Below are 10,008 nucleotides of genomic sequence, written 5' to 3'. Positions count from 1 at the left end.
AAGAATGGATGCTGCTCAGGGTTAGTATTAATTCTCTATTAATTAATTAAGTCATATAATTTAATTAAGAAAATAAATTATATCTGCAAAGATTAATTTATTGATTAATTGAATTAAATTGATTAATTAATTTAGAATTAATATTAAGGATTTACAAGATTTTAATTGGTTTAAAATCTGCTTAAATTCAGCAAGACAATTCATTTGAACTAGTATGACAATCGGTATGACAATTGATAGTCATACCGAAAGTCATGCCAATACATTTAATTGTCTTATTAGAATTTCTGTTTAGATTAAAATCTGTTATTAATTCAGCAAGACAATTTATTTGAACTAATATGACAATCGGTATGACAATCAATAGTCATACCGAAAGTCTTGCTAGCTCATTTTAATTGTCTTGCTAGTTGTAAATTTTGTCATACCGAAAGTCTTGCTAGCCAAAGAGATTGTCATGCCAGTACATGTTTACATTCGGCTGTGTTGTTTAAAAGAAGCAGAAGACCAGTTAAAAGAATATCAATCAAAAACAGAACATACTCAAGAACAAAAAGAAAAAGGAGCAGAAAAATATTACATCTCATCTGCAACTTCAAGATCAATTTCTAGATTGTAAAGTTAAATCCAATCAACTAGAAATACTTATCTTGTTCTTGTGTATCAATCTAGCGGATTAAAATCCCTAGAACTTAATCTCAAATCGCATTTAGCATTTGATCTTTTAATTACAAAAATAGAAAAAGTTCATGTCGAATTTATTCTAGATTTGTAATAATTGATTTGAGATTAATTCCTTGTAACTGATACCGTAGTTGTAACACCTTTCAAGTTTAATAAAAGTTTTATTTAACTTGAATTTTGTTTCACAATTTTATTCCGCATTTTATTCGACTAAACGGTATTGTTTGCATTCAACCCCCCCTTCTACAAACAAATTGGGACCTAACACATTCCAAGAGATTCAAAAGGCATATCCAGCTTTCACTTCCAAGGAGAAGCATTCAAATACTGCTCGTCACATTCACTATCTGAATTCCCCAACAAGGCCTTCTCTAAGCCATCAGACCTTAGCATTTGATCAAGTTCTGAAGTAACCACATAATCTACCAATTCCACCTTTAAGAACTCCTCATTATCAATAGGGAATTTTATAGTATTGAAAACATTAAAAGTTACATCCTGATCCAGCATTCGTATAGTGAGCTCACCCTTATGCACATCAATCAAGGTTCGGCCAGTAGCCAAGAATGGTCTTCCCAGAATTATGATAATCTTCTTATCCTCCTCAAAATCAAGAATTACAAAGTCAGCAAAAAAGATGAGTTTGTACACCTTGACCAAGACATCCTCCACAATGCCTCGTGGGTATGTAATCGAATGATCGGTTAATTGCAATGACATATAAGTAGGCTTTGGATCAGGTAAATCCAATTTTTTGAAGACAGACATGCATCAAATTGATGCTAGCTCCCAAATCAGATAAACACTTGTCGAACGACAAGTTTCCGATGGTGCAAGGAATAGTGAAGCTTCCAGGATCTTTAAACTTTGGAGGCAACTTATGTTGCAGCACAGCACTGCATTCCTCCGTGAGAGCTACGGTCTCTAAGTCATCGAGCTTCATCTTTCGAGAGAGAATACCTTTCATAAACTTCGCATATCTAGGCATCTGTTCAAAAACTTCAGCGAAAGGTATGTTGATATGAATTTTCTTGAACACCTCTAGAAACTTAGCAAATTACTTATCCAACTTTTGCTTCTGCAGCCTCTTAGGAAAAGAAGGTGGAGGATAAACCTGTTTTTCCCCTATATTACCCTTAGGAGGAGTGTGTTCCACAGTTTTCTTCCTTATTTCCACTTCTGCTTCCTTCTGCACTTCTTCTTCAGCCACATTTTCAGATTCTGGAACTTGAGCTTTTTCTTGGCTTGCAACCTTCCCAGACCTTAATGTAATTGCATTAACCTGCTCTTTTGCTTCCTTCTTGACTGGAACTTCTGTGTCACTAAGGAGTGTACCAGGTTGTCAATTTAGCAAGGCATTGGCAATCTACCCAATTTTATTCTCCAAAGTCTTGATAGAAACCGCTTGGCTTTTGCACATGAGCCTCAACTCCTCCAATTCAGATTTTTCATTAGATTGTTGTAGTTGGAGTTGTTTTCTTGGTGCATATTACGGTTGCTGAAAACCAGGAGGGTTGTATTACTTTGATGCATACTATTGATAAGGTTGTTACACCGTATTCTGAGTGTTGCTCCGGATGAAGTTAGGAAGATTACGGTTGTTGGGATGATAGGTGGCTGCAACTGGTTGCTGCGACCTTTAAAAGTTGCTCAGGAACTGAGCTGATTCACTAGAAATAGCACACTGCTCCATCTCATGCGCACCAACAAAAAGCTCACAGACACTAGTAATCTGATTAACTCCATAATTAGCCAAAGAATCCACCTTCATCGTCAAAGCCTTAAGCTGAGCAGCTATAGCAGTAGCTGCATCTACCTCCAGAATTCCTACTATATTGCCTTGCGTTAGTCTCTGAGACGCGTTATATTATTCATTAGCAGCCATCAGTTCAATCAAATCATAAGCTTCATCATAGCTCTTAGCCCATAAGGCTCCACGTGATGCTACATCAAGCATGGGTCTAGAAGTCGGACCCAAACCATTATAAAAGGCAGTTTATAATCATCCAGTCAGGCATCCCATGATGAGGACACTTTTTAAGCATCTCCTTATAACGATCCCAAGCTTCACATAAAGACTCTCCCGATTACTGTGCAAATTGAGTAAGAGCATTCCTAATTGCAGCTGTCTTCGTCATAGGAAAGAATTTAGTAAGAAACTTCTGAGCAAGATCTTCCCACTTGGTGATGGAGCCTAGTGGTAGAGAATGCAACCAACACTTAGCTTTATCCCTTAGAGAGAATGGGAAAAGCCTTAGCTTTATAGTATCTTCAGAAATATTGTTGAATTTGAAAGTGTCGCAGATCTCGACAAAATATCTGATGTGCATGTTGGGATCTTCTACAGGAGAACCCCCAAACTGGACTGAGTTCTTCACCATCTGAATCGTGCTTGCCTTGATTTCAAAAGTGTTAGTCGTGATAGCTGGTCTGACAATGCTAGACTGAATATCATTGATCTTTGGTTGAGAGTAATCCATCAAAGCCTTCGTATTCGCTTCTGGTTCTCCCATTGCAACAAGAGCTTCTTCTTCAACTTTCTCCTCTTCTACAAGAACTTCTTCCTCTACTAAAATTTCTTCCTCCGCTTTATCCAGTGTTCTCTTTCGAGATCGAGAACGCGTTAGCATAAACGCTCTCTAGAGTACCTGAAAAAGCAGCAAGTAAACAAGTACGTAAAATATCCGAGTCAATGAACTTTAACGACCACTGATGTCAAGAACATAAACTAAAAATTAACACCGAGTCCCCGGCAGTGGCACCAAAAACTTGTTAAGATGAAAACACGCGATAATATTCACGCAGGTATACGCGTTCGCAAGTAATATAGAATTCTTTGTAATTCATTCCCACAGAGCCTTGTTTAGGTTAATTTCAATCTATGCACTTATGCAACAATGGTATGGTTATTATTCATTGGTAAGATAAATAACAAGTTGGTTTGATTATAACTAATAAATTATACTAAAACTAACTTAACTAAGAGAATTGAGGTTGAATTACTTATATAAGACAAACATGGGATTCTAACTTGATAAAATACTTCATTCCAAGTCATTGTTCTTAATCTTAGCATGCAATGGTGATGACAACTAATCTGATAACACGAAACTAGTAAATGCCAACTTTCGTTGTACGAATACCCTACTACCAGACATCCACAAAAGAGATAGAAGCTAAATAGACACCAATTATATTGAGACCCTATATATCTATAGAATTTGACAACATAAAGGTTTGATGCACAAGTTATCTATCTTGATTATATAGGGAAAATAAGATTGTTAAAATTACCTATGAATCATGCATAACAAATACATGAACCTATGCTAGCATGGCAAGTTCTAAACCTCTAAATTCATTGTCGCTTCATTAGAGATTAACACGCTATCTTATATGTTCGCGACGAACATAAGACGAATAAACATAACCAATACTAGGAAATTATACAATCACCACACACTAAGGTATCAGAACAAATTAACTATTAAAATCCATAATTAGATCGGTTAGATTCCCATGATAACGATTAGTTCATAACCGAACCCATCATCGCCGTGGGTTCTGATGAAAGCATGGTATAATAAACTAAGTCTTTATAAACTGAATAATAATCAAAGTACGTAATCCAGAGTAATAGGTTCAACAAACAAGAAAACTAGCATCCAAGATTACAACTTAAACAAAGAATCACAAGAATAAACTAGATCCTCTTCGCCTTTATTGTATTTGTGCTCCTAGGACTTCTCGTCGTCTTCTCCTTAGTTTCCATTATGAAAAACGTCTTTAAGTTGTCTTTATATAGCAGCCCAATCAATCCAGAAGTCCAGCAGATCAGTATTCTAATCAAATCAAGAATAACAAAATTCGACCCGATGCCGCCGCGCCTAGCGCGGACGCACTGTACCTCTGACAAACCGGCGCGGGCGCGCTGACTTTCTGGAAAAAATTCTTGCTTCTGTTTTATTTGCTGGTTTTTTATGGAGATCAACAGGCGAACAACGGAGTACACTAATTTAGCACCAAAATAATGCTAAACCTCCTTCTTCCTTCAGCTATGCCTGAAATACAAATACACAAATAACTCGAGTACAAAACACCAATTCAAGCCTTTATGAAGCATTCTAAGTGGACATAAATGCCACTTAACATGTACTAGTACAAACTCGTTTCTTCTTACTCTCTCCATCTTCTCTCTTGGTGGCTAGGGTTTTAGTAAAAGTCTTTCACACAAAATCAGCCACATAAGGGATATTATATAGAGAGTAGAAAAAGAATTATAACTCTTAACTAATTAGGAGGTATTATCAATTCGAAATTCCTATTTGTATAATAATTAAGTCACACGTAATTATTTAACAACTTGATTTCATAAATGGTATTAGTAAATTCAAAATTTATCTAATTAATTAAGTCATACTTAATTAATATTATAAATAATTCGAACTACTTTAATTTAATTTAAATCCAATTTAAATTAAATAATCCTTCAAGCATTCTTTGTGTGTGACCCTATAGGTTATTATTATGATGACAACGAATTTTAAATCTAATATAAAATCGTAAACAATGAGCGGCATCTAGTAATACATCATTGCTACCCAAGTAATAATAATTGAATCGGTGATCGATTAAACCTTTCGTGAATAATGTAAAATGTAATATAATCCCTTTAACCAAATATTATAGATTCAACTAAAGGCATGTAATGTGTCATCCTCATCATAGTTTAATCCAAGTTCCCTTGATCAATGAGTAGACTACCATATCAAATCAACATTTGAGCGTGGACACACATTTCATAGTCTAGCTCACACAAGAGGCAATCACTCATAAAATAGGAGGGTTAAATTTCATCTAGATCATTCATATTTCTCATACGATTCATAATATACCCAATGTCCACTTTTATCATTACCCGGTCAAGGATAACTTTTAATGGAATGAATGTATATTAATTCTCATATAGAAATATAATGACTTCAGGTCTACGGACCATTATATTATTATCACTGTGAGAATTACTTATGACACAATAGACATGTAGAATCTCACATCGGGTCTGTCCAGCACCATATACATTTACATATACCTGTGTTTTTGACTTTAGTATCACTATACCTATGATCAATGAGATATGATCATCAGTCAACAAACACACCAGTCTTAATGCATTATTATTGTCCCTTAATAATAATACTCGACTAAGGACCTTTAGGAATATTGATACTATTCTCATAATCTCATTTTTAAGTCACTTACTTGGAGATATAGAATTGCATATCATATTCCAAGGACATTTATTAATCTAACATTTATATTGTAATAAATTAAGAATTAATAAATTATAAAGTGAATAATCGAAAGAACATAAACATTAATAATCCAAATGTCTTAAACTAAAATATCATAGTGTTGTCTCTAGAGCACAAACACTAACAGGCTACTCTGTCTTAGTAAAAGTATTCCCTGCAATTAAGAAAACTTTGGATTCACCATTGTGGCCAAAAAGGAGATACTCAACAAAATTAAACAAATAAGACAAAGTTGGAGAGACCCAAGTGCACTACGAAGAGTCTTTACCATTCTTTACACTGGGAATAGAGTGCACTTGAGGCCATATTATTTGATGGAGTTCAAGGATGAAAAGAATACCATAAGATTTTTCAGATTAGAAGACCAACTAAAGATTTTACGCAATAAAACTCTCAAGGAAATGCAGGAGATGTTGGATCAATCTAATGAAGATGAATCTAAGTTCTACAGACAACTCCAACACCAGATAGAAGAGGACAATGAAAAACTGGGAAAAAAGACTAGACACTCAAGGAAAAAAGATTAATTTGCTCAGACAAGAGGAACACCTTGAACAAAGCTTGTAAGACTTGTGTTAACTTTCTTTTATCACCTCTCAATAAAATTGTAACACTTATAATTTTATCTGCTATGGAATAATCATTTTATATAAGGTGTTTTGTCATCATAAAGTCCTCCTAAATTTATGCCTACAATTCTAGTGGACATAAATTGGGGGAGATTGCTGGGAATATGTTGTAGGATTGATGATACTTTACCAAAACACCTTAGCAAATTTAATTAAGTGTAATTATAACTTTCAAAGAATGATTTCAACAGAGAATCTTAATATGTCATCCATCGAAAGAGTAGCTTATGTTTAGAAAGTTTTTGTAGCACAATCCTGTGTACTGTAATGTCTTAGAAAATTAGAAGGTGTAGGATATTATAAGTCATGTTGACTACCAGAATGATATGCAAAATAGGATGGCTAATTGTAAATATTAGATGCCTTGTAATTTTGCATAAATAAAATTGAGTCAACTACTATTGAAATACTTTCAATGGATGTTTCTACAAGGCTTCGACGGATGACCCGAGTCTCACTCAACAGATGATCCAATAGAGTCTCGACAAATGATCCAATAAAGTCTCGACGGATAAAAATTCAAATAGGAGTTGATAGTGACTTGACAGTCACATGGGTTGATTGTATACAAAAGGAATGTAGCAGGATTTTGAGAAGAAAGATGTATTTCCATTTCCATGCTTACTTGAAGAAATACAAAGATGCTGAATGGAGAAATGAAGAAACCTGTGATCAGACTTAGAAATTTTTGTTTTATTAGTTTGTCTCTTTCACATGTAACTTGGTGATATATAAACCAAGAGTAGCAAGTAGAAAAATATCGATTGAAAGAACTGAGAAATAGATAAGGAATAATCTGTTAAGAATTTCTTAGTTCTTACTTTGTAAATTTACTTGTAAGCAGCTGTGTGCATTTTTACATCACAGAGTTCTCAATCTATATATATATATATCTCGTGGAAAGTTCAATCCACCAAAAAGTTTTTAAATCTTTGTGTTTAGTAACTTTGTGTTTTGAATACATTCATAAATCATTCCACACACTTGCATATTTAAACACAGATATATTATGATAAAGTAGTTTCTTAAATTTCGAAAAAAAACCTAGAATTATATTCAACCCCTGTTAGGTCCCGAATAATCGTAGAAGGGGGGTTGAATACGATAATCACTAAATTAAAAATTCTTTTGAATCTTTAGCGGATAAAATATTTAGTGCTCGGTTAGTGATTCCGTGTTGTTGAGAGGAATAATGTTTGGAACGATAAAAACAAGGAACACAAGATATTCGGGGAAATATATATTCGTATATAAATCCTCGAGGGGTGTTGCTACACTCTGGTAAATAAATTAAGCGGCTACAATCTAAGAACAACAAAGTTCCTAGCTACTACAAAGATTAACAAATCAAATCCTATACAACGATCTAGCTTTTGTTTGTACTAGGATTTAATTACCGGGTAACGATTATAATGCCCCTATGAATATACAATAATTAAATCGGGCATTATAACGCTACTCCGGTGAGAAGTTAAATGGATATACAAAAAGCTTGAGCTTCTTTGTAAATCAATGCTGCCATTTTCACTACTCTCTTGGGAGAGAAGATGAACAGAAAAAAATGAATGGCTCCTTATCTTCTGCTGCAAAGTGTAGACTTTTATCCAATAAAATGTGTGGTTGAGGATTCTGTGGCGATAGGTAAATTTATTTGCATGTGTATTTTTGTGGCGACTCCAATTGTAGCTCTGCTCTGTGGCGACACTAGGTGAGGGGGATATTGGCTGGAGACCAGTAAACTAATACCACAAGATTTGATTACTTAATATATTAACACCCCTGCGGCGACCACAGGGGTTACTAGTATACTAGTAAACCAAAACAAACAGACTAACTCCTTGTACATTTGTTTCATTTCTTTTATTTCCTTTTCTTTTTCTTTTTTCTTTTTTCTTTTTCCTTTTTCCTTTTTCTTTTTCCTTTTTCCTTTTTCCTTTTTCTTTTTCCTTTTTCTTTCTTTTTGTTTTTGTTTTATTTTTATTTTGTTTTCTTCTTTTTTTCCTTTTTTTCTTTTTAAGTTTAAATTGTAACTAAATTAATTTATAAAATAAACTTTAAATAGAACTTATATAAATAAACTAATTTAGATTTATAAAATAAACTTATTTAAAGTTTATAAGATAAATCATTTAAAGTTTATTAAATAAATTATATTAAAGTCCACTAAATGAATTTATTTAATTTACCAATTAAACTTTGAGCTTCGCCAGTCCCCTGAGCTGTTTAGCTGTATACCCCGCGCACCACTTCTCGTACTTTAACAAATAAACGTTCAATCCAAGTACGTTCCTCAACTTAACAATTCTTCTATAAATAAAACCCAGATTTCTTTCACGGGCTGTTGACGCCTAGTGCAACTGGATGACTAACCCCGATTCAGGTCTTCGTATTATAGCCTTGATTACATTGTTAAGCTTGCCTCAACTTTATTGCTTCGAACACTGACTGTCAATAAATAATTGTACTTTCACTGGAATCCTTTCTAGTACTCTAGACAACGTCTTCATTAACCTCTGTCTATACCCTGTCTTCAATTCTTCAGATTCCTATGCTTCGAACATTGTCTTTCTACAATCAATGCCAATACACTGAAATCTTTCGGTAGCACTCGTATATTGAATCTTTAACATTTGTGAAACCCTGAAAGTCTTTAACCTTTGTTCTTCACTGAAGCATGATCATATTAATGAACTTCTTTCAATGACATGTAGACAGACTTCAGGCTTTCTTCTAATCTTTAGATTCTTTTTGCCTTATCTTCATTCTTCCTGATTTCTTGTATATACGTAGTATTATTAACCTGTCCTGTTCTAGTATTGTTATCATGTTGAGTTATTGCGTAACTGTTCATACAGCTACGCAGTCTCACCAATAATCTCCCCCTATTTGATTGTTAAACTTAACAAACAAATTAAATAGAGAAGATAACTCAACTAACAACTAGAAAAAGTAAAGTACCAGGACTTCTAAATAATGCTACTAGTTTTCTGGATCAAATACTGCATTTCCAGATTTCTTGAGTAACTGAAATGAAAGATGCATGTTCCTCTAGCACTGAACTGATCTTCAAGTAGTTTCATCTTCATTTCCTTGGTTCTTCAAATCTCTGCCACATAATACTTCTCAGTCTTGAAGTAATCATCAACAGCTTCTTTTGTACAACCATATTTCCTGTTGAGAAGTGCATATCTCTCTTGCTTCTCCCCCTATGAGAATCAACTACTTAAATGAGATCACCTTCATCTACCACATCTCCCGTACAATAGGATCCGCAGATAAAAACCAATGGTACTCCCCTTTTGGAAAATATCTTCTCCCCTTATGAAGAATAGTGATGAACCAAACTACTTCTTCTGATCACTAGGAAATCACCTTGTGTT

General features: G+C 34.2%; 1 non-coding gene across 1 annotated transcript; it reads left to right on the top strand.

The window, feature by feature from the left end:
• Nucleotides 1-2,700: 2,700 nt before the first annotated feature.
• Nucleotides 2,701-2,807, top strand: LOC141702882 (small nucleolar RNA R71). Its single transcript, XR_012567283.1, has one exon. It is a non-coding gene; the product is annotated as a small nucleolar RNA R71 (small nucleolar RNA).
• Nucleotides 2,808-10,008: the final 7,201 nt, after the last annotated feature.

The sequence above is a fragment of the Apium graveolens genome, unplaced genomic scaffold, assembly GCF_009905375.1.
Source record: "Apium graveolens cultivar Ventura unplaced genomic scaffold, ASM990537v1 ctg5837, whole genome shotgun sequence".
Classification (NCBI taxonomy): Eukaryota; Viridiplantae; Streptophyta; class Magnoliopsida; order Apiales; family Apiaceae; genus Apium; species Apium graveolens.
This window is presented reverse-complemented; position numbering and strand designations above follow the sequence as displayed.